Here is a 26,520-nt window from a genome sequence, read left to right as displayed (position 1 = left end):
TTGGTTAAATTATCTATAGGTTTCATGGAGAGTAACTGCCGGGTTGGCAAACGGGGGAAAAAAACCCCAAAACTGTAACAAATAAACCATATTAGGAGAATGGAAAAATGTGCCCAGCATCTTCGTGCACATGTAGGCACATAGAAAAAGGAAGATAGGATTCAGATCTTATGATGCTTCTAAAACACTTGGGTAAGTTTAAGAATTCATGTGAATGGGTTGGAGAGATGGCTCAGTGGTTAAGAGCGCTGACTGCTCTTCCAAAGGTCTTGAGTTCAGTTCCCAGCAACCACATGGTGGCTCACAACCACCTTTAATGGGATTTGATGCCTTCTTCCAGTTTGTCTGAAGACAGTGACTCACACATATAAAATTAGTCTGAAAAAAATAAGAAAATAATAATAAAAGAGTTCATGTGAGTGACTTTATAAAGTCTCCTATAATCTGAGTACTGTGCAAATATATTTCGAAGTCAAGAAAATCTCAGCAGCCTTCTTAAAAACCACAACGCTACAATGATCTTTCAAGACCAGTTTCTTTTATAACCAGTTTCAGCATGCTTGGTATTTTCTACTTCCTGCCAACTTTTACTCTGGATGGCCTCTGGAAAGTGGTACGAGGTGAGGTGAGGCTCAGGAATATTATGGAACCACAAGAACTTGTGAGAACACATCATAGAAACCACTTATGGGTTCCATTAAGCTCTTTGAACGGTAGCAAAAGAAGCCAGTGGAGTAACTTGACCTGCTACTCGAGAATGAGTGTGTGATTTGTGGTGTAGGAAGAGGCCTTATAAAACAGGACACACACATAAAAACACAATAGGACTGAGGCCCTATTGATATTAACTTGTAAATTCATTCTTTCTTTTAATGCTTATCGAGCATGTCTGTACTACTTTTTTTTGCCATCAGAATAGTGCATATGATAGATGGACAATTTCACTAATTTTATTTGATAAGACCTCGAGTAAGGGTTGCACTGGTTACTCTGAGGGCAGAGAGGAAGAGCGCCAACCAAGCTCATCCTGAAGCGTCAGCTCAGGGTCACAGTGGTGATGTTGAGCACATCAACCTTATTGGCCCTTCTGTCTCCTCTCCCTTTTGTTGTTTGGTGGGTGTTCTTTATTCATGAGATAGCTTCAGGCTACAGCTGCTCTCTGAGCCCATAGGTGCCACCTCCATCTTGGGTCCTCTTTCTTTTGACCATCTTTGTCAATCCAGTCTCCATTCTCCTGATAACTTCTCTATTCTCAGAAAGCTTCTAGACCTTGCTCTGTCTAGACTCAATCCCAGCTTCTCCAATGGTAAAAATAAACTGTGCTCTCAACTTCCCATGGTCCATCACTCACAACTAATATGTATCGGGTATTCCTCAAGGAGTTTATCCCCTAGCTTCCTCCCTGGGTTCCTCCTGCCATAGCCAGTTCCCATGGGTCCTGGTTCTGCAACCTCAGGAATTCAGCCCCCCTTTCTGTTCTTATTTGAATGGCTCGTGCACAAGCCCTCAGGACGTCTAGTTCTCTGCCTCTACTATTGCCTGCTCTAACCCAGTGTAGTTTGGTTAAGTCAATACACCATGATTATAGTACTCTTGCTATGCTCTAAGACTTTGATAGCCTCCCCATTGGGTAGTGAAGTTTAACCAGCATCTGGAACTTGCATCAAGCCCTTCTGTAGCCAAGCCCTCATCTGCCAGTTTTAGCTCTTTTACCTACTTCCTTATTGTCTAGTTAAGGTGTATTTTTTTGACCTCTGGACATATTTTCTTCTCGTTTTCTCTGCTTTTATTCTTGCTGTCTCTTTAAGAATTCTTCTCTTACTGCTTTTGCTTAGCTTTTACCATTCCTGCTAAACTTTATCTGAAATGTTATCTCCTGGAATAATATTGACAACCAAGAGAAAAGTACTAGGTAACATTTTTACGATACTTCTCATGCCAGACACTGAAGAGTCTTACTCGATGAGTTATACGAAGATTCTTTTTCCCCACAACTCTAATGACATAGGTACTATTATTGTCAAATAATTTACATAAGGAGTTGAAACTGCAGAGATGTCAAGCAACTTCAATGATTCTGCATCGCTATCAAAGAATCTGCTGCTCAGACCATAGCAACCCAATTTAGATGACTTATATTTTTCTGTTTCATATTTTACTTTATAAACCCCAAGTTTTCCTGAGTTTCATGTAATGTGTGTTGCAGCTTGTAAAACATTTTGGATGTGATTGCTGACTTCAAATATGATGGCAATAATACGGGACAACTAAATGTTAAATGAGGCCCGAAGAACACAGTAACCAGACCAAGGTCACTGAAGGGTGAGGATCGTGGCTGTGATTCAGACAGACCTCACTGATTTTGATTGCCAAGGCCAATTCTCCATGGACATTTTCTCTAACTTGGAATTCCAGCAAAAAGTTTCTTATTATGTAAAATTAGTTGAAACTACCATACTTTTTGAGTAACCATTCATCTTTCCCATTATTTTAATAACTGTTTATTAAACACAAGTATGGGCATGAACTAGAGTGGTGTGTGTGTGTATGTGTGTGTGTGTGTGTGTGTGTGTGTGTGTGTGTGTGAGAGAGAGAGAGAGAGAGAGAGAGAGAGAGAGAGAGAGGGAGGGAGAGAGAGAAGCACATCAGTCTAAGATGGTCCCTGGGAGAGAGAGGATGCTGAGCTCTGCTGTTTGGAGGCTTGGATTACAAAGTGGAGGGCTTGATTAGGGGGAGTCAAGTCAGTGGAGAATGTGACGCTGTTAGGTAAATACTTGGGAAGGAATCCTCAGAGCTTCCTCTTTTATGTTTCTTTGCCTTTTATCCTAATTGGGGAAAAAGGGAGGCTCATTTTTTTTTTTATTTTAGGTATAAATATTTAAGGATGCACTATGCACCCTGGGTTCCTCCAATTTGTCTGTTTCTCTGTACAAGGACTGATTTCAGTGTTAAGACTTAGAAACCAGATTAATGTGAAAAGCTATTTTTGCTTTGTTTTATTTTTTTTCCCAAAACAATTTGTTATGTTTTGAAAGCTGGTGTGTCTTTTGAGTGGTTCTGAAAGTAGTGCTTTCAGTGGAAGTGCAGTGCCATTCAAGTAAAGTAAAAGTGCCGTTACCCAAGAGTCCAGTTTAAAAAAATAATTGCAGTGTCTCCTTTCAAAGATATCGGTGTAACCAAGCTACCCCTGCCGTGCCCCACCGCTAAGAAAGACACTAAACCAAACTAAAACTAATCGTCTATATGCAAACAGGCTACCTACTAAAACTTTCTGATGAATGAATTGTCATGAATATGACCCTTGTCTTGAATAATTGACTTATAGATGCAAAGGGCTAAAATGCTGAATTTAAGATGCCAAGTAAGACACAAAATGTACAATTAAAGTTGAGATAAGTAGTGGATAATGCTTTTATGTGAGTATACCATGTGAAACGTTCAGAATGTACATGGACCAAGATGTTATTCATCATTTCTGTGAGATTTAAATCAGCATTCTGTATTTTTTTTTAAATGAATCTGGCCATGCTACTCCAATAACATACGATTCTCCTCTCTATTTCTGGTGCTGGAGATAAAACCCAGCATGTACCAGACTTGCTACAGTTGAGTCATAGGTTTGACCTTAGTAAGTATGAAACTCTCATAGAATAAGAACACCTCTTATTCCTTTTTCAAAAGCTCTATTTTTATTTGTATAATTGTTTGACACCCAGTAGTACATATGTACCATGTGTGTGCCTGGTGCCCGCAAAGGTCATAAGAGGTCATTGGAGCCCCTGGAACTGGAGTTACAGTCGTTAGCTTTCCTTTGGGTGCTTGGAATCAAATACAGCTCCCCTATAAGAGCAGCAAGTGTTCTTAACCATGGAGTTATCTTCCCAGCCCCAGAAACACATATTCCCATGAAGAGATTAAGAGTAATTAAATTCTAATTACAATGAGAACATTTTCATTTTCTCATAGGTCAGAAATAATTGGGGAAAGGAACTTGGACATGCAGTGGTTTTCAAAGTAATTTCAGTAGCACAAATTCCTTCAATCTTTCAAAGAGAAATTGAAGCTAAATGGAAATTGGTTTTAAGCTGTAGATAGGTACCGCCCAAGGCTTTAGCGGTAGACTAAATGAAATTCATTTGTTATTGCAGTTCTGTTCCACTATTGAGGCAGGCATTAGCGAAGCTGTTTCAGCTCAGGGGGAATGTAAACACACCACCAGACATGCACACTTAAAGAGTCAACACCAGCTGAATGCAGCCATCAGCCATCAGATCGTCGTGCGCCATGGAAGGCTAATGTTTCTGCTTCCCTGACAGCACCTGACCGCCTGTCAGGGGCTGGTCAGAAAGCTAGCAGACCTGGGAGGACCTGTGGACTCTTTTAAGGAAGGTTATTTGTTAACTTCTTCATTGCAAATAATTTGCATAAGGCAATTTAAGGTTGTGGGAGCATTCTAAACACTTCCTTAAAATATGCAGTGATTGAACCGGTTCTGAACAACTTCTTTCCTGGAAATCAAAGAAATCTTCAACAATCTCCGAGGGGGGTGGGTGGGTGGGGCGTAGTTTCCATTCCTCAATGGCATTGTTTATAATAATATTATAAAGCAGGGTGGTAGTGGCACACATCTTTAATCCAAGCACTTGGGAGGCAGAGGTGGGTCTCTGAGTTTGAGTCCAGCTACGTCTATGGAGCGAGCTACACAGAAACACTGTCTCACAAAAACAAAACAAAACAAAACATAACATAACAAAAACAAAACAAAAAAAAAAACAGAATATAAAAACACTATATATGCAGTAATCAATTTTTTACAAGCCCTTGGTTTAAAATGTTCTCTTAGGCAGTTGTAGTTACAAAGCCACTCATAAGTTATCAAGTTAAAATGAACTACTAGGTAGAATTTATTTTAACCTTGTTTGGAGTTTTGGGTTGAAAACTTTACTTCTAAATTGAGGTCCCCTGGCTCATTTCCACATGCGCTCCATGCATCAAGTTTTACCCTTCCCTTCTCAGAAAATATGCATGACGGCAGGCTTTGGATAGGCTCATTACGGAAGAGGAAAATTCGCGTGCCTGAAGATACATAGCATGCCATGCTGAGGTTAGCATTGAAATACAGTCTGTGTGCATAGCCCAGGCAGGCTTCATCGCAAGGTACTGTGATAATACAATGGATGGACTATGTGGGCCATGCTTTTTTAATGCCTAGCTCTTCATTGTCTATTACTCCACCCACCTCGTCTTTTAAAACCATCCTCTTTACTTTTGACTAAGACATTTTAACACAGTTACTCTCTGTAATCAGGTCAAAGGACCAGGCAGGTTCTTTCTTCTTTCTCCCTCTTTCCCATTGTCCTTTTCTCTCCTTTCTTCCTTAATCACACACATCAAGTTTGCAGCCTGGAATAGTCATTTCAGAGGCAAAGATGAAAGGGGCAGAAGGATAGAATTTAACTTAATTCACCTATTAAATCTATGAATAAGTTACTGTGTGAGTCTTAAATCAGGAGCTGTGGATGTTCAAAGGAGGGTGACTCTGCCGGGTATCGAAAGTGCTCTGGGATTTTTCAGGTGGAGAAGGGAAGGAGGGGTGCAGTGTAGAACCACAACAAACAGAGAGACAGATGAAGAGTTATGATGGCGCTTGGCAGGCTGAAGCATTTGTTATGGCTGTGCAGAGCTGAGAGAATAAGGTGAAGGTACTGTGGCTGTGAAGCCTCTGCCGGACTGCCTGCATTTCTATTCCTGTAAATTCTAGAGAGCCACTGCCTAGAACGAGAGCCAGTGAGCATTCCCAGTGGGGGATGACATGACTCACATTCAGAGTAGTTGGCAATTAGAAGCATGGTTGTGTGTTACGCTCCTACAAGAACCCATGGCCTGTTCTTGGACTGTTTCTGATCCTTAAGCAGTGCTGGTGTCTGTGTCTACAATTATGTCCCAAGGAAGCATGCAAGCAGACATACCTGAAAATAAAAGTAGTACCAGAGGCTAGACCCCCAAGAAAAGTGCCTGAGACTCACAGCCTTGGTCTTGGGCCTTTGAGAGAAGAATGTGAGCGCTCATTGGCCCCTCTCATTGCTTCAGAGATTGAAGAGTAAATGGCTCCTGTTTTGACTTTCTGACTTGTGTGCTATTCCTCCGTGTCCTGTCATAGCAAACACCCTGGACTTTGTTCCATACTGCTTCCTAATATGTTTGAGAGCCTTTCAGTTAGAGATAAGCCTACAGGGACGGCTCTGAGGGTGTACAAAGTTTAAAACTAGTGTGCGTGTGCTGGTACCTCGTCTCCCCACCTTTGAATGTGTTCGCCTGCTTCATGTCCTGTTGGGTTGAGGAAGGCAATAATTGTGAATTGTTTTTGTTTTCTCATTTGCGTCAGATTGCTTCTTTTCTGAATTTCTTTGGCAAACATCAAGTGGTAGCTAGTCATTTAAAATCACATAGCTCTTAAATGACTTGAGAGAAACCACTTGTATTTCACAGAGTCTTAAAACCAGGGCCAATCATGCAGGTAAAACATGAGAAAATTAAATCCTGTAAGATCAATGAAAAAACTAATTTTCAGATAAACCTCTTAGACAAACTCTGTAATGGCCAATGATATTGATTACTAAGTAATATGAATGCAAAGCCATTTAAAAATTTAATTGTTTAAAGATGGGAACGAAGGTGCCTTTATTCTTTGTCAGATAAAAAGAGGTAACAAGCCATTGTTACACGTTCCTGTATGTTAAGATGGATCTTAGCAGTTTAAATGACGAGAGTAAGTGATCTGAATTTTATTTAAATGCAGAAATAATTTAGTTGCACCTCTCTTTTAAGCAACACACAGCATTACTCTAAGATAAATGGCCATTCTTTTATTTTCTATAGATTGTCATTACTTTGGTCTTAAAAACATTAGAGCTTGCAAACTCCACATTAGCTTAAAATGATTGCACCCGTGAAGACATTGTAGTAACAGTATGTTCAAGAAGATAGGGATTTTTGTTAGATGATACTTGATGATTTAAGAATTATTCTAACTAAGTGTAGCTATGAATAATTTCAGGGTCTCTCTCAGGTAACACCCTCTTTAAATATTTCACAATTTTAAGTTCTCTTTAGGCTTTTGCATTACTACTGAGTTTGAAGCACAGACTGAAGAAAATGGAACAATTAGACACTTGCTGTTTATAATTAGGATATTTTAATTCCATGAACTTCTTCTACCTAATTAAAAGCACTTGGAAAGAATTGTGATGAACAATTGTCTCATTCGGTGGAGGACATTCAGTAAAAGCACCCAAGGATGTGTCTGAGCTGAAACAGTGGTCAGGGGCAGGGCTCTGGGTGCCAGGGCCCTTGCAGGGAGCAGGGCACTTTTGAGAAGCTTAAAAGAGCGCAAGTCTAGTGACACTAACCTGGACTCCCGAGATCTCTCAGACACTGGACCACCAACCAGGCAGCATACACCAGGTGATATGAGGCCCCCAGCACATATACAGCAGAGGACTGCCGGGTATGGACTCAGTCAGAGCAGATGCACCTAACCTTCAAGAGACTGGAAGTCCCAGGCTGTGGAGAGGTCTGGTGGGTGGGGGGTAGGGGGTGGGGACATCCTTGTGGAGATTGGGGGGGGGGTGGAGTATAGGATGTGGAACAGTCAGAAGGGGATAAAATCTGGACTGTAAAAAAAGACTAAATAAAATTAAAAATTAATAAAACATAAAAAAGAAGTTGTTGGTGGCAAGGATCAGGGTGCATGTGTGTCACAGTATACCTGGTATAGCCGAGGTGGATTGTGGGAGGAATGGGTTAAAGACTGACAGTCCTGAATGTCACATGTATAAGAGACAGTCTGAAGTTTTTAAACCGAAGAGTGATTCCCTCTGGCTCATCTTTAGGTCATACCCCTGGCTGTGGTGTGTGTTCTCAGTTACTTTGGATTCTTTTGCTCAGCAAGCTGGAGGAAAATGACTACCTGACTCTGCCACTCCTGTTTACAGATCTCCCTTTATTGTTAGAAGAGAACATAGAAGAGATTCTTTAGTACTCTCGAGATGCCTCTATTCTTAAATTTATCCATTGTAAATAGAACTGTAGCCGTCTGCGTAGCCATAGTGCAGATGTGATAGCAAAAACATAGCCATCAAGTTAAATTGACACCAGGAAACTTCACGCTGGGCTAAGTCATTTTGAGGAGACAGTGAGTACCTAGAGACCTCGTTGAAAAGTACAACGGTAGTTATTTGATATGCTCTTGGACTTTTCTAGCCTCCGAGACAGCAGGACATGACAGCACTTACCTGTAATCCGGGCACTCAGAAGGCTAAGGGAAGTGGATTTCAAATTTGAATCTAGTCTGTGAAACAAAGGGAGAATCCTTACCCACAAAAAGTTCTGTTAAAAGTTAACTTGTGGATAGGGTTGTGGGAGAACTGGTTAACTTGATTGAGATCGAGTTAATGCAGGTTGGAAGCTTTGCTTGTAGATAACGGAGTCACTGTACTCAGCTGTCACGTGTTTGTTCAGGACTGCAAGTCTCCAAAGCTCATGACTTCTCAGCTTTGTTCCATTGGAATATTTGTTTGTAACAAAAGTGTCCTTTTGAAATTTGTGTGGTTCAATTCATACTTTTCCTGCTATCATCTGGACCAGTGCTTTTCCCTCTTCTTAATTCTGTGACCCTCATGTGGTGGTGACCCCCAACCATAACGCTATTTCCTGGTATTTTTATAACTATAATTTTGCTACTGTATTGTAATGGTAATATTTGATATTCAGGATATTTGACTTGTGACCCTAAAGGGGGTCATGACCCACAGGTTGAGAAGCACTGCTCTAGTCTGACTTGTTGCTGTTTTAGCAGCTTGAGATTTCATGATTTTGCCATTCACACATGAGTTTCCTCATTTGGACTCTAACTGTGACTGACAATCAAATTCTAAGAGTCTGTGTCTTAGTCAGGTCTTTTATTCCTGCATGAGCTGGGGAGGAAAGGGTTTATTCAGCTTACACTTCCATATTGCTGTTCATCACCAAAGGAAGTCAGGACTGGAACTCAAGCAGGTCAGGAAGCAGCAGCTGATGCAGAGGCCATGGAGGGATGTTCTTTACTGGCTTGCTTCCCCTGGCTTGCTCAGCCTGCTCTCTTATAGAACCCAAGACTACCAGTCCAGAGATGGTCCCACCCACAAGGAGACCTCCTCCCTTGATCACTAATTGAGAAAATGCCTTACAGCTGGATCTCATGGAGGCATTTTCCCAACTGAAGCTCCTTTCTCTGTGATAGCTCCAGCCTGTGTCAAGTTGATGCAAAACTAGCCAGTACAGTCCACAATAATAATTTTCTATTATTATTATTATTATTATTATTATTATTATGTGTGTGTGTGTGTTTGTGTGTGTGCGTGCACACATGCACATGCGTGCATGCATGCATGGGGATGCCACAGAACAACTTTGGACAGCTGGTTCTCCCCTGCTACCTCTTTATGTGTCTCGTGGCTGAAGTGCCCTTACCCACTGAGCCATCTCATTAGCCCAAGAGCTCTATTCTCACAGCTGGCTTTTGGCTTATCTACTCTCAAATGTACTGTAGGTTACTTATATATTTTTTTACATGATAGATATGTGAATAAAAATGTAGTTGACAATAAAAGTGTAAAACTATAAGTGAAGGTCTATGACTTGGGAATAGTCATTCTAATTTTAAGGAAGTTCACTGTAATGTATGAGCCTAGGTAAGTGTTTGTTTGAAGGACTACCTTAATCTATCTATGTGATATTTTTATGTGGGAATACACACACACACACACACACACACACACACACACACACATATCACTCTATTGTACTATTGTGCCAAATTCATACACATATACAATAGAGTTTATATGTATAAACTCTATTTATATATATATTTATATATATAAACTCTATTGTATATGTGTGTGAATTTGTATATATATATAAATTTATTTTAAGAGAACATGTTCTCCACTCAGGAAGATAACATATTTACTTGAATAGGTTAAAAACTATAAAAGAACCACCCTGTTTACTTATAACATATATTTGCCTATGTGAATTCAGGTATATAAAATCTATTTTCTTAACACTCTTCCTGGCAATACTGAGGATTGAACCCAGTGCCTCAGAAATGCTAGGCACATACTCTATGACTAGGCTCTATTCCCCAGCTGTTTTTAAAAAAGAACTTTTTTTTTTCTAACACACACACACACAGTGTTAGTGTACAAACATAAATTAGATTGGTTAGCTTAACTAAAACTAAATGTGAAACAATGTGGTTGGGAACCCTGCTTTCACAGTTGTGAAACTTCTAAGTTATTAAATGTTAAAGCTGAGTTTTCATACTTTAGTGCTTTCCCCTTTGAATAGTAAGTATCTTTTTAGACTTCCAGTTTGACCGGCTGCCATAGATGCCTACCACTCTTACGTTGGGAAGGGGTGGCACACTTGGCTGGGTTTGCATGCGATCGCGCTCTGGATCATTGAGTCTAGCATTGGGTTGGCTACGCTGCTTAGGTAATATCTAAGGCAACTTTCTATTGCATGTTTGTGCATAGGTTCTGGGAATAGGGCCTCATGTCTCTCATTCTGAGGAATGGTCCAAAAATCTATAGCTGTTGCCTTTTCAGAGACCAGGAACAGCCTGTAAATTATTCGAGATCTGGCTGAGTTTGCAGATTTGAGCTGACCTAGCTTAAAAGGGAACAGAAGCCGTATACATGGTGACCTCTCTAGCGTGTCCAACTGTTTTATTGCCTCACCCTTAATGCCTTCTCTCTCATGATATAGGTCACTGACTCCCCGCAACTCTGGGGAACTTCCAGCACTCAGCCAGACCCACAGAGCCTGGCAGAGCTCGTTTCTCTGATGAGCTGTTGAAATATCACGTGACGCAAACACTCACTGACTTGAGGCTCACCAACAGCTTTGGAAAAAGCATTGGCTCAGCAGAAAACCAGGAAAAATACAGTTCTGAAGGGAACAGGTGAAGGCACACTTTAGAATTAGTCTTCTACACATTCTCAAACATCAAGCACGAAGGTGAGACCAGAGCATGCCAACATTCACCTGAGCTTGGATTTCTGCCCTCACGGAGTAGTTATGAGACTCCCCGGGGTGTTTCTTCCACCACACTTGTCCTAGCCTTTTCCAAAATTAGATTAACCTCACTCTGTTTATGATTGTTCAAACGAAGGACCCTCTGTGTTACCTTTTCTTTGGAAACTATGTAGGGCGACATCAGACTTGACTGATGTGCCTGCAGAATGCCTCACTCCTGGCTCCGTTGCCGCTCTATGTTGAGAACTAGCTAAACAGAGGCGGCTATGTGTATGTGTGTGTTTTAAGCAGCAACTATTCTTGGTCTGTCAGCGTTTCCCTGTGAATTCCTAACAGAAGGGCAAGCCATTCCATTATCTTGTACAAATATTTGGCGCTGGAATTCCCTTATTTACTAACTATAAGTAATATAATATTTTTAAACCTCCAGTGACTGAGGGCGGAAAAATAAACAGCTGACATCCAGACACTTAGCGCTGAAAGTTTGCAGAGTTCAGTATTTGACAGGGGAGAGACTGGGGTTTATCATTTATCATTTAGCTAACACAGGCTTTTAATCAAACTTTTTGTTTGTTCAAAGAATTGTTATATAATGGGGAGAAAGAGTCAAAGGGTCTGTTTTTAAAATGTTAAAATGTCCAGTAAAGAGTGCTGCAATTTGAAATTAACTTTACTTGGGAGAATTGTGTGAATTTTCGTAGATAAGCAAGTCAGTCGTTTGTGGTTTTAAATTATGTCAAATATTTTGTATGTAAAAAAGAATTTGTTTATAGCTTAAATTATTACAGTACAAATTAACTATAAATTAAGAGAGCAATAGACATAAATAACTTTTATAAGTGTTGACCACTTTTACTTTTTTAAGTCAGAAAGCATTCTCATGGCGTTTGGTGATACTTGCAAATTATTTATTTTCTCACAAGACGTATGTAAACATTACACATTTTTATTGTTGAAAAAAAAAGTCTTTTCTAATTGATATTTGTGAGAAAACCGGCGTGGATTGCAGCTTCCTTATTATTATTATTTTTTTATGTTGGATACAGGGGTTTGGTTTTTATCCATAGTGTACACCACATAGTTCCTACTAGAGACTCGGATGGAATAGTTTTTCACAGAGCATACTTTCACTATAAGAGACTGCTATAATTAAAATATTCATTTTCTACATTTCTCAATGTCCTCCTAGGTTCAGCTAGGTTTAACACTGGTTTTGTTGGCAAAGATTATTTTTATAATTCCAGTAGATTTTAAAAAGTTAGAGGCAAAAAATATTTAGAAAGTCAGCTTCCTTAAAAATGAAAAGTATTTAAAATATTTCATATAAAAAGCACATATCGTCTCCTGAGAAGGTTTTTTTTTAAAATATTGTTCATAGTAAAGTAAGAAAAGTAAAGATATAAAGGAATAAAATCCCTTTCTTTTGACATTTATTGAACTTGTCTAGCCCTTCCTTATAAAACTGTGACGTGTAACTAGAAATGAACTAATTTTATTGCCAGAGAGACGCTCATCTAACTACAGTTGAAAATATAAAAAGGAAAAGAATGTGGAGCTGATGAATTTGACTTGACAGAGCAAGCAAGATTGTACCTTTCGCTAGCTAGAGTGTGACAAAGAAAAAATGGACTTTTTTTTTTTGTCATGAAAAACATGGTGATTGGTAGTCATTAATTTTTCTGTTACTGAAGAGGTAAAGATGAATAAGCCTTTTATCTCTAGTTTAAAGGCAAGAAGAATTTTTTTTATGTTCACATATAGACCTTGTGTACGAATGATGTCTGGGTGTGTGTGGGGTAGGAAGGGTCAGAAGTCAGTAAGAGTAAGCATACATTCATAGACACAGACACACAGACACACAGACACACACAGACACACACAGGCACACACAGACACACACAGACACACACACACACACAATCTACATTAATATGAAGAAAAGATCCAGTATAGAGAGGAGTGCTTTCAAATGCTGTACTCTTGACATGACATATGCCTCACATTCCAGCCTGTGTGGGGAGGGACCATGATGTAGTTGGAAAGAGAATGGGGGGGAGGTGCAAATGCTCAAAATACACTCTCTTCGTGTATGAAATTCTCAAAGAAAAAATTTAAATACTCTTTAATTTAAAAAGGCATATGGATAGCCTTTCTTTCTTTCTTTCTTTCTTTCTTTCTTTCTTTCTTTCTTTCTTTCTTTCTTTCTTTCTTTCTTTCTTTCTTTCCTTCTTTTTTTTTTTAGATATTTTCCTCATTTGCATTTCCAATGCTATCCCAAAGCCCCCCATACCCTTCCCCCCCACTCCCCCACCCACCCACTCCCATTTCTTGGCCCTGGCGTTCCCCTGTATTGAGGCAGATAAAGTTTGCACGACCAATGGGTCTCTCTTTCCACTGATGGCCAACTAGGCCATCTTCTGATACATATGCAGCTAGAGACATGAGCTCCGGGGGGTACTGGTTAGTTCATATTATTGTTCCACCTATAGGGTTGCAGACCCCTTTAGCTCCTTGGGTACTTTCTCTAGCTCCTCCATTGGGGGCTCTGTGATCCATCCAATAGCTGTGAACATCCACTTCTGTGTTTGCTAGGCCCCAGCATAGCCTCACAAGAGACAGCTATATCAGGGTCCTTTCAGCAAAATCTTGCTTGTGTATGCAATGGTGTCAGCGTTTGGAGGCTGAACGGATAGCCTTATAATTTTTGAGTAGTAAATTGTATGCATATGTGTAAATCTCTGACATAATGCATGACTTGTATATACATGTTAATGTGCATCTATGTGTACATATTTGCATATATATATATATATATATATATATATATATATATATATATATATGACTTTTTGGGTTCCATTTTGATATATATGATTTGATTATATCCATGTGTGAGTATATTTCTTTAGTAAATAAACCCAGGTCTCACAATTTAGTTGCCTTTATCATAGCATCTTAAGCTTCATAATTTTGTTATGGAAATGAACTGTTGTTGGAGATATTCTAACTCATACTGATTTAGGTAGAATGCACATTGATTTTTAAGGAACAGTATTTCAGGAGACACCTCAAATTCCAGCCAGCCATATAAACCATACTTACGTACACACTTTGTGTATTTGGCTAAACCACTCCTAATTTTAACTACTGAAGGCATATTTAACAAAACGAAGACAGTACCCAGGCAGTTTGGAAAGTTTCTGAATGGCATGCTCATCATTTGAATCTAACAGCTCCGAGATATTTTTCAGGTCCTTATAGTTGTCAGCGTTTTGGAATGACCTCTTTCAGAATTAATCCATCAACACAGAGCACAGTGAAAGAGCTTTGGCTACAAAGTCTTTTCTCTTTGGCCCTGAGGCTGCACGGGAGATATCTGCTTTAAATTTTTGTCCTCCCTTCTATCAGAGTGCTCCACGGACATAATTTAAAGAGTTAATTCAGTGCTAAAAGCCCTATGAAATATGGAAGTCCTTCACCCCTGCATTGGCCACTCCCAAAGGCAGCTGCTATTAATTGGGCCTCCGCAGATTCCTCTTGTCATTTACCTACACGTCCCTAAATCACATTTTTTATGTAACCTTTCTCATTCTTCCAGGCTTATTTTTAAGCACTGTCCATTGACATCAGTGAAAGAAGAACGCCTGGTCCTTTCTTTGCCAACCATCCCTGTGTTTCTTCTCCTTAGCCCAGCGATACCACAGCTTTGCTTAGTTCAGTATCTACATGATTTGAATGATGGACAATCTATTCACAATTAGGCTACCTAAAACAGCGCATTTATACTTCCTCCCCAAATAATGTTTTGTTAAAATGAATAACAATTTCTTATTATAATCTTATAGGATTAAACTCTTTCTGATATCACTTACTTTTGTTCATGTATTGATACACATTGAACAATTTCGTTCATTTTTCAGATCTCTCAGAATGTTCTAGAAACTGCTCCTGACCAGGTCTGTTGACACTATTGCCATCATGAGAGGATCTTTTACCATTGTGGCATTCCCTGTGCCTGCTCTTATTTAAAATATCCTTTCCTGGATTTTACCTTGATCCTTTTTGTTTATTTTCTTTTCATTTCCCATTATGCTGTCACGATAATTATGAGATTTTTGTTTTAGTGTATATACCTGAAAATGTCTTTCTAAATGCTCACACATTGATTTTAAACAGTGAAGAATTACAACTTGGGAATGATCTTTTTGTCAGAACCTTTCCACTCTCCTTTAGCTTAGCATGTTGTGTTCATTTTTTTGATTCATTTTGAAACTCTGTAAGAGAGGTGTGGATTTGACCTTCTGATCTGATTGCATTGTATCTGTTGTCCCTGGTGTAACACTATTTTAGTATCTCTGTGGCCTCATCCTCTAGTAGAGATGCGGTAGTCACCCAGTCACATGGTATTTGGGGAAGGAATAGGTTTCCAACCAATCTTCCTTCGGAGACCCAGTCACTCATAGAAGTTTTTGAGTTGCCCTTAGTCAATAGGAATCTAGTTGTTCTGAGATTTTTCTTTTCCCTCGCCATCTATCCTTCAGCTTTTTCAGAACCACTAATAGATTTACTCTTTTTCTCTTCTCTCTGCACTTCCCTAAGTATGTTTACTGCTGTGTCATTTCCTGTTTTGTGTTCTCTGGGATGATACCTTTGTTATTGTTCTAGTGACATTTTAAGAGAGAGCGAGCAGACAGGCAGGGCATGTGCTTCATCTATTTACATTAGGGGGGAATCCTGGTGAAAGAGCCATCAGGGAGCCCGCTGGTTTCTGTAAACAACTGCCTGTTCAGTAAACTCCTGTATCTGCTACTGCTTATCTACTCTCACAAAAGAGTGAATAGCCTTTAAAGGGGATTGGCAATGAATGACCCCTGTTTTTACCGAGGGTTTTATTTACCCGGAACTCACCAAAGACTTAACTATATCTGGCCTCCACCCTGGCCCTTTTCCACTCCTCAGTGATGGGATGCCACACCATTCCTTTCCTTGTCAGAAATTTCCAGTGGACAAAGGCTAGTCACTGATGACATGCTGCCACACTGTGGCCTGCCCCAGGGAGTTTTAAATAAAATGTTGGTTGCTTTGAATGCATACCTACAGAAGTTGACTTTCCTGCCCTCCACATCATTCTGTTGTAGATATTTTTGAAGAAAAGTTCCTGTTCTATTCTTTCCTGACAGATATTTTATGAGAGATTTTAGCAAGTAGTCTTTGGAATAACATTCTGCAGTGGGGACAGCACTCAACGATCTCTAAGGGATAAACAATTCTTGACATGGCTGTTCTCTAGTCATAATGACATAATGACAATGGTGTTATACTGGCCATGTGCCAGGAGGTGAGCCTGGTTATTTTACACATAATGTGTGTCCTAAGAGAGTCAATTATATGTGATTAATAGATGCTACCAGTTAAGGAGTGGTTAGAAAGTAAAGGAAAATTATGTCTTTGAATCCTGAGTACTCCACTGGTAAGCAATTTGAATTTTATGAAATAAGAAACTGAATCTTACTGGTTTGTGGAAGACATATCAAGCTCTTAGTTAAATTAGTTAGAACCTGAAGCCAGGTCTATTAGGTCTCATGTCCTATTATCAGAAAATCTGAACATATTACTAGATGCTTTTTAGACATTATTTTGAAGGTAACACTGGTATGTATAACACAAATTCTAGTTTGTTAGAATAAAGGGCTTTAGCTAGTTTAAGGAACCTTACATTGAATAATTTTACGAAATAACTAAAATGGTAATGAAAATAGTTAAATTTGAGTTTCCCTATAAAAGCCTGCAATTTCTTTTCTTTTTCTTCTTTAAAATTTCTTTAAAATGCTGAGTTGCTAGTAGCCCATGAAGATGGGAAGGGGCACAGCGTCTCCTCTCTTATAACTTTGAAGATAGTCTTAAACATTTCCAGGCACACTGGAGTATCTGAGGGTAGACTACAAAAATAAACGTAAAACAGAGGGGCAATATTTAAAATACAAATGTGTAGAAGGAAATCAAGGCAGTCAGATGTTAACAAGAAACTCAAGGTTCGAATTAAGTGGAGGAAACCTAAGGCAATGTGGAAATTGGCCCTTTGAGTTTGCAAACTAAGCTGATCATTATTTGCATTGACATTTATTGAGTACCTGCTGCGTGACAGGTACTACTTAGGTACTGGGGATAAAATGATGTTTAAGACTAAGATCCTGCAGGCTGGAACTGATGGCCAGGCTACTGACTGACACCATAATTTGTGGAGAAGGCAGCCAACTGGTTCAAGAACTCTGGGGGCTAAAATACAGAAGACAAGAAAATGCAAATACACAGAGCAAAGGAGAGGACTGCAACGGTCAGGAGAAAAAGATAAAGTGCTGGAAGAAACTGTGCCCCATTCTGGATGATAAAGGCTATTCTGGAAGAAAGAGAAGAGCAGTTGTTATTGCACAGAGCAACATGCTAACATCATCAGACAAACCACATGCACTGGGAAGGTAGTGAGAGAGCCATGCCAAGTGGGACATTGCATACCTGCTCCTCTAGTGTGTGGTTGGACAGGGTATGGCTGTGCAATGTTTTATGGCCATTCTCTTTAAACTGTAGCAGAGGCTGGCCTGTTGCCCGATTCCTTAGCTAACTTCCTTCTGTTGAAGAAAAAGATTCTCACCGTGCATTACAGTGCTTCAAACTCAGCTCCTTGGTTAAAATAGTGACTGGTTCTCTGCACAGCAATCAGTAGGAGACTTAGTCAAAGACTCAGATCAGATCTCACCAAAAAGAAATGCAAAGGGTAAGTACAGTTGACTTGTATTTTGTCGGGACAGATTTGACATGCAGAGTGTTCTCAGAGTTAGGAGACTAAATGTTTCAGATTAAAGTAATAGTAACAGAGAAGGAATAACAGACATGAGCATGTATCATCGTTTATAAAAATGTTTACGGGACTGCAGAGGGTGAGCAAGCAGACTGCAGAAGCAACACAGCTTCTGGGACAGGCAGAAGCAACACAGCTTCTGGGACAGGCCCCGTTTTGGGCTCCAGAAATCCGGGCACCTTCTCCGCCAGAGGAGAGGTGGCTGCCCAGGAGGGCTCTGACCCCCAGAGTAGGTGAGTGAGCCATCTTGGTTCCCTGGTCCCTCTGAGACCAGACTGCTCAGGTGAGAGTGCGGACTGCAGAAGTGACACAGCTTCTGGGACAAGCAGAAGTGACACAGCTTCTGGGACAGACCCCTGTTTCGGGCTCCAGACATCTGGGCACTTTCCCCACCTGAGGAGAGGTGACCACCTGAGAGGGCTCTGACCTCCAGAGCAGGTGAGGGAGCCTTCTTGTGTCTTGGGTCCCTCGGAGACCTGTCTGTGCAGGTGAGCACACAGACCACAGAGACAACCAATCTTCTGGGACAGGCCCATTTTCAGGCCTTCATCTTCAGCCAGGAGGCAGGTCTGAATGCCAGACCTCTGTGCACCTTACCTGCAAGAGGAGAGCTTGTCTGAAGAGAGTACTCAGACCACTGAGACTCAGGAGAGAGCTGGACTCCCAGGACAGTTGACAGAGGCTAACAGAATCACAGGATGAACAGGCTCCAGCCAGAGACAGCAAGAACATCTAACACCAGAGATTACCAGATGGCGAAAGGCAAACATAAGAATCTTACCAACAGAAACCAAGACCACTCACCATCATCAGAACCCAACACTGCCATTTCAGCCAGTTCTGGATACCCCAACACAACTGAAAAGCAAGATTCAGATTCAAAATCATATCTCATGATGCTGGTAGAGGACCTTAAGAAGGGCATTAATAACTCACTTAAAGAAATACAGGAGAACACTGCTAAACAGGTAGAAGTCCTCAAAGAATCACAGGAAAACACTGCTATACAGGTAGAAATTCTTAAAGAGGAAACACAAAAATCCCTTAAAGAATTACAGGAAAACACAACCAAACAGGTGATGGAATTGAACAAAACAATCTAAGACCTAAAAAGGGAAGTAGAAACAATAAAGAAAACCCAAAGGGAGACAACTCTGGAGATAGAAACCCTAGGAAAGAAATCCAATACAAGGACAGAAACTACGTCCTAGAAAAAGCAAGAAAGTAATCCTTCAACAGACCTGAAAGAAGACAGCCACAAGATCAGAATCCCAACTTTAACAACAAAAATAACAGGAAGCAACAATTATTTTCTTTAATTTCTCTTAACGTCAATGAACTCAATTCCCCCAATAAAAAGACATAAGACTAATAGACCAGCTCCACAAACTGGACCCAACATTTTGCTGCTTACAGGAAACCCACCTCAGGGAAAAAGACAGACACTACCTCAGAGTGAAAGTCTGGAAAACAATTTTCTAAGCAAATGGTCTGAAGATACAGGCTGGAGTAGCCATTCTAATATCGAATGAAATTGACTTTCCACCCAAAGTTATCAAAAAAGACAAGGAAGAACACTTCATACTCATCAAAGGTAAAATCTACCAAGATGAGCTCTCAATTCTGAATATCTATGCTCCAAATGCAAGACAAGCCACTTTCATTAAAGAAACTTTAGTAAAACTCAAAGCACACATTGTATCTCACACAATAATAGTGGGAGACTTCAACACTCAACTCTCACCAATGGACAGATCCTGGAAACAGAAACTAAACAGAGACACATGGACGCTAACAGAAGTTATGAAACAAATGGATTTAATAGATATCTACAGAACATTTTATCCTAAAACAAAAGGATATACCTTCTTCTCAACACCAGATGGTACCTACTCCAAAACTGACCATATAATCGGTCACAAAACAGGCCTCAACAGATACAAAAATATTGAAATTATCCCATGCATCCTGTCAGATCACCATGGAGTAAGGCTGATCTTCAATAACAGCATAAAAAATGGAAAGGCAACATTCATGTGGAAACTGAACAACACTCTACTCAATGATACCTTGGTTAAGGAAGGAATAAAGAAAGAAATTAAACAGCATACCCAAACTTATGGGACACAATGAAGGCAGCCCTAAGAGGAAAACTCATAGCCCTGAGTGCCTCCAAAACGAAACTAGAGAGAGCGTACACTAGCAGCCTGACAGCACACCTAGAAGCTCTAGATCTAAAGGAAGCAAATTCACCCAAGAGGAGTAGATGGCAGGAAATAATCAAACTCAGGGCTGAAATCAACCAAGTACAAACAAAAAGAACCATTCAAAGAATCAACCAAACCAGGAGCTGGTTCTTTGAGAAAATCAACAAGATAGATAAACCCTTAGCCAGACTAACTAGAGGACGCAGGGACAGTATCCTAATTAACAAAATCAAAAATGAAAAAGGAGACAAAACAACAGAACCTGAGGAAATGCAAAACATCATCAGATCCTACTACAAAAGGATATACTCAAAAAAACTAGAAAACCTGGATGAAATGAACAACTTCTTAGACAGATACCAGTTACCAAAGTTAAATCAGGATCAGATTAACGGTCTAAACAGTCCCATGCCCCGCAAAGAAATAGAAGCCGTCATCAATAGTTTCCCAACCAAAAAAAGCCCAGGACCAGATGGGTTTAGTGTAGAGTTCTATCAGACATTCAAGGAAGACCTAATTCCAACTCTCCTCAAACTCCTCCACAAAATAGAAACAGAAGGTACTCTACCCAATTCATTCTATGAAGCCACAATTACTCTGATACCTAAACCACACAAAGATCCAACATAGAAAGAGAACTTCAGACCAATTTATCTTATGAATATCGATGCAAAAATACTCAATAAAATCCTTGAAAAACTGAATCCTAGAACACATCAAAACGATCATCCATCATGACCAAGTAGGCTTCATCCCAGGGATGCAGGGATGGTTTAATATATGGAAATCCATCAACGTAATCCACTATATAAACAAACTGAAAGACAAAAAACACATGATCATCTCGTTAGATGCTGATAAAGCATTTGACAAAATCCAACACCCACTCATGATAAAAGTGTTGGAAAGATCAGGAATTCAAGGCCCATACCTAAAAGTAATAAAAGCAATCTACAGCAAACCAGTAGCCAACATCAAACTAAATGGAGAGAAACTCGAAGCAAGCCCACTAAAATCAGGGACTAGAAAAGGCTGCCCACTTTCTCCGTACCTATTCTATATAGTACTTGAAGTCCTAGCCAGAGCAATTCAACAACAAAAGGAGATCAAGGGGACACAAATTGGAAAGGAAGAAGTCAAAACATCACTATTTGCAGATGATATGATAGCATGCTTAAGTGACCCCAAAAATTCTACCACAGAACTCCTAAACCTGATAGACAACTTCAGCAAAGTGGCTTGGTATAAAATTAACTCAAACATATCAGTGGCCGCCTCTATTCAAAGAATAAACAGGCTGACAAAGAAATTAGGGAAATGACACTATCACAATAGTCACAAATAATATAAAATACCTTTGTGTGACTCTATCCAAGCAAGTGAAAGATCTGTATGATAAGAACTTCAAGTCTCTGAAGAAAGAAATTAAAGAAGATCTCAGAAGATGGAAAGATATCCCATGCTCATGGATTGGCAGGATCAATACAGTCAAAATGGCTATCCTGCCGAAAGCAATGTAGAGATTCAATGCAATCCCCATCAAAATTCCAACTCAATTCTTCACTGAGTTAGAAAGGGCAATTTGCAAATTCATCTGGAATAACAAAAAAACCTAGGTAGCAAAAACTGTTCTCAACAATAAAAGAACCTTTTGTGGAATTACCATGCCTGACATTAAGCTGTACTAGAGAGTGACTGTGATAAAAACTGCATGGTACTAGTACAATGGCAGACAGGTAGATCAATGGAATGGAATTGAAGACCCAGAAATGAATCCACACACCTATGGTCACTTGATCTTTAATAAGGGAGCTAAAACCATCCAGTGGAAAAAAGACAGCATATTCAACAAATGGTGCTGGCACAACTGGCGGTTATCATGTAGGAGAATGCGAATTGATCCATTCTTATCTCCTTGTACAAAGCTCAAGTCGAAGTGGACCAAAGAACTCCACATAAAACCAGAGACACTGAAATTTATAGAGGAGAAAGTGGGGAAAAGTCTCGAAGATATGGGCACTTGGGAAAAATTCGTAAACAGAATAGCAGTGGCTAATGCTGTAAGATCAAGAATTGACAAATGGGACCTCATGAAACTGCAAAGCTTCTGTAAGGCAAAAAACATTGTCAATAAGACAAAAAGGCCACCAACAGATTGGGAAAGGATTTTTACCAATCCTAAATCTGATAGGGGACTAATATCCAATATTTACAAAGAGCTCAGGAAGCTGGACTCCAGAAATTCAAATAACCCCATTAAAAATGGGGTACAGAGCTAAACAAAGAATTCCCAAATGAGGAATACCGAAGGGTTGAGAAGCACCTGAAAAAATGTTCAACATCCTTAATCATCAGGGAAATGCTAATCAAAACAACCTTGAGATTCCACTTCACTCCAGTCACAATGGCTAAGATAAAAAATTCAGGTGACTGTAGATGCTGGCGAGGATGTGGAAAAAGACGAACACTCCTCCATTGCTGGTGGGACTGTAAGCTTGTACAACCACTCTGGAAATCAGTCTGGCAGTTCCTCAGAAAATTGGACATAGTACTACCGGAAGATCCAGCAATACCTCTCCTGGGCATATACCCTGAAGATGCTCCAACTGGTAAGAAGGACATATGCTCCACTATGTTCATAGCAGCCTTATTTATAATAGCCAGAAGCTGGAAAGAGCCCAGATGTACCTCAACAGAGGAATGGATGCAGAAAATGTGGTACATTTACACTATGGAGTACTACTCAGCTATTAAAAACAATGAATTTATGAAATTCTTGTTCAAATGGATGTATCTGAAGGATATCATCCTTAGTGAGGTAACCCAATCACAAAAGAAGTCACTTGATATGCACTCACTGATAAGTGGATATTAGCCCAGAAACTTAGAATACCCAAGATACAATTTGAAAAACAAGAAAATCAAGATGAACGAAGACCAAAGTGTGGATACTTCATTCCTCCTTAGAATAGGGAACAAAACACCCACGGAAGGAGTTACAGAGACAAAGTTTGGAGCTAAGACGAAGGGATGTACCAGCCAGAGACTACCCCACCGGGGGATCCATCCCATAATCAGCCACCAAACCCAGACACTATTGCATATACCAGCAAGATTTTGCTGTAAGGACCCTGATATAGCTGACTCGAGTGAGGCTATGTCAGTGCCTGGCAAATACAGTAGTGGATGCTCACTTTCATCTATAGGATGGAACACAAGGCCCCCAATGGAGGAGTTTGAGAAAGTACCCAAAGAGCTGAAGGGGTCTGCAACCCTATAGGTGGAACAACAATATGAACTAACCAGTACCCCAGGAGCTCGTGTCTCTAGCTGCATATGTAGCAGAAGATGGCCTAGTCGGCCATCATTGGGAAGAGAGGCCCCTTGGTATTGCAAATTTTATATGCCCCAGTACAGGGGAACACCAGGGCCAAGAAGTGGGATTGGGTGGGTAGGGGAGCAGGGCGTGGGGAGAGTATAGGGAACTTTTGGGATAGCATTTGAAATGTAAATAAGGAAAATATCTAATAAAAATATAAAAATGTTTAATTAAATTATACCTTTAGTTTTCTTCAAGAAATCTTGAAATTGTAAATTGGCATATTTTTAACTTCAAGGGTAGTTAAGTCAAGTCTTCCTGAGTGCTAATTGGATAAAGGCAAAGTGATTTTTTTTTCCCATGGGGATAACTTGTATCAGATGAAACCACTGGACTTTTCCAGAGTTAAAAGAATGGCCAAGCCATATGGAATTTACCATGTCCTGTGGTCAACAATCAGCTTTGAGTCTTGGAATGAGAGCCTGTCTTGAAATATATACATTTCATAGGCATGCCTGTTGATGTTTAAGCAATGATGATGGCAACTCACTATAATGGCCCTTTTAAGAAACTGGATGCAGGAGTTGTCGAGATGGCTCAACTGGTAAGAGCACTGTCTTTGAAGAGGGCCAGGGGTTCAGTTCTCTACACCACTCACAACTACCTATTACTCCGGTTCCATGGAGACTGACACACTCTTCAAATGGGTGCTATGGTCACCTGCATACACCCAGGCACGTGCACACACACACACACACACACACACACACACACACACACACACAAACACACACACACACTAACAACAATATAAAGAAACTAGGCCTGATTGTTATATCTGTTGTTATAGAAATGTCATTTAGATCTATAGACTTTGAAGTTGCTTGTGTATTAGACATATTACATCCATCTGATTTAGTGCCTACGACCAGGTCCTGGGACCTTTCCCAGGACTCACCAGTGACTCTACAAGGCAGAGAACGAGAATGATAAATCAGCTGTGATTACAAAGGCTATAAGCTCAGTCCAGAAATCTTCACAATTGTCACAGAGATGGAGTCAGGATATTTCCTCTTCTTATTCAGCCCACACAGGCACCACCCTGTCCATGTTGGCTTTTAGTGATATCTTGCTTTTTAAGTACTTCTCTGGTTGTTATTGTGAGTGGACATCCATTTTCAAGAGTTCAGGTTAAGCTATCCCATAGTGTAATTTTCTCTGGAGTCTCAGTGCTTCCTGGCATCTCTTCTTACCCAAGGCAAGAACACAGGTTAAGCGGACAACTACTCCACATTTGAGAGTTTTGTCACACAGTAGTGCACACATTTTTCATGTTGAGGTGTTTCTTAAGCATGAGGAGAATGCCGAGAGAAACTGACATGGAATACGTCGACCAGCACATTTCTCGGAGCTGGCCTTTCAAGGCTGAAAAGCCTCATTCTCTTCAGTCCTAGAAATAATACTTAGGGATGAGATCTGGGTCTTGAAGCTGAGCATGCCTGTGTCTGTATTAAATGTGCTGGAAGTAGCAGTGCCTGGTGAACTGGGAGCCCCTTAGCCAATAAATACCACTTTATCTTTTGAACCACTTCTTTTTCTAAGCTGTGTTACTTAGAGATTATGCAGTTGTACTTTTTGTTTTAATGAAAGAAAGATGAAGGAAGCAGGTTGAAACTACTAGCGGTGATTTCTATTTGTAAGGCATAAGGAATATTTCACAGAAATAGAAAACGATCATTGTCTACACTTTTGATTGCTCTTCTCTTTATTTTTCCCCATAAATTTTTTATTAATATTTTTTATTACGTATTTTCCTCAATTACATTTCCAATGCTATCCCAAAAGTCCCCCATACCCGTCCCCCACTCCCCTACCCACCCATTCCCACTTTTTGGCCCTGGTGTTCCCCTGTACTGGGGCATATAAAGTTTGTGTGTCCAATGGGCCTCTCTTTGTTCACACTTTGGTCTTCGTTCTTCTTCAGTTTCATGTGTTTTACAAATTGTATCTTATATCTCGGGTATACTAAGTTTCTGGGCTAATATCCACTTATCAGTAGTACATATCATTTGAGTTCTTTTGTGATTGTGTTACCTCACTCAGGATGATGCCCTCCAGGTCCATCCATTTGCCTAGGAATTTCATAAATTCATTCTTTTTAATAGCTGAGTAGTACTCCATTGTGTAAATGTACCACATTTTCTGTATCCATTCCTCTGTTGAGGGACATCTGGGTTCTTTCCAGCTTCTGGCTATTATAAATAAGGCTGCTATGAACATAGTGGAACATGTGTTCTTCTTACCAGTTGGGGCATCTTCTGGATATATGCCCAGGAGAGGTATTGCGGGATCCTCCGGTAGTACTATGTCCAATTTTCTGAGGAACCGCCAGGCTGATTTCCAGAGTGGTTGTACAAACTTGCAATCCCAGCTCTTCTCATTTTGACAAACTTTGAACAAAGATTCTAAACCTGTCTTGGTCAGTCAACTGTTCTGTGTCAGGCAACTCCTTTCTCTGTCTCTACTCCCATCCTAGTTTGGGTGTCCTTTATGTAAACCTCATGACCTTGTTTTTCTGTAGGTAAAACAGCCAGAAATGTTTTCAGAGTGTGCATCAGATCATGTCAGCCATTAATGGTTTCATCACACTTAGAATAAAATGCAAATTCCTTTTCCCAGCCCATTGTACCTCAGAACACTGCCTGGCGTCTGCATCTACCGCATCTGCGCTCTCGTTATGCTGCGTTTTGATTAACTCACTCATCCACAAAGTGCCTTTATATTTAGCGCTTCCTCTCCCATGACTGCCTTCTCTAGAATGCCCGAAGCTTTACTTCCTCTTAAAGATCACTTTTATTAAGAGGTTCTTTCAAGATTACGGCCCGTGCAAACTCTAACCACTATCAATTCATTTCTGCTGTTTTCACTTATTATTCTGCGTGACGAGAATTTACCAAGCACCGTGTGGTGAAGAACACACTTAGGTGACTGCTCTTCACAGAGCTTTGACTGGAAGCAAGGAGGTAATCCGAGGTACCACAATCCAGTGCTACCTC

The 26,520-nt window shown here is 40.1% G+C and overlaps 1 protein-coding gene across 7 annotated transcripts in view; it reads left to right on the top strand.

Annotated features, from left to right (window-relative positions):
• The window catches only part of Tspan12 (tetraspanin 12), a 108,206-nt gene that overhangs the window by 45,197 nt on the left and 36,489 nt on the right, over window positions 1–26,520 (top strand). The window lies entirely within an intron of this gene.

This window comes from Mus musculus, chromosome 6 (genome assembly GCF_000001635.26).
Source record: "Mus musculus strain C57BL/6J chromosome 6, GRCm38.p6 C57BL/6J".
Classification (NCBI taxonomy): domain Eukaryota; kingdom Metazoa; phylum Chordata; class Mammalia; order Rodentia; family Muridae; genus Mus; species Mus musculus.
Note: the sequence above shows the minus strand (reverse complement) of the source record. Positions and strands in the feature narration are given on the sequence as shown.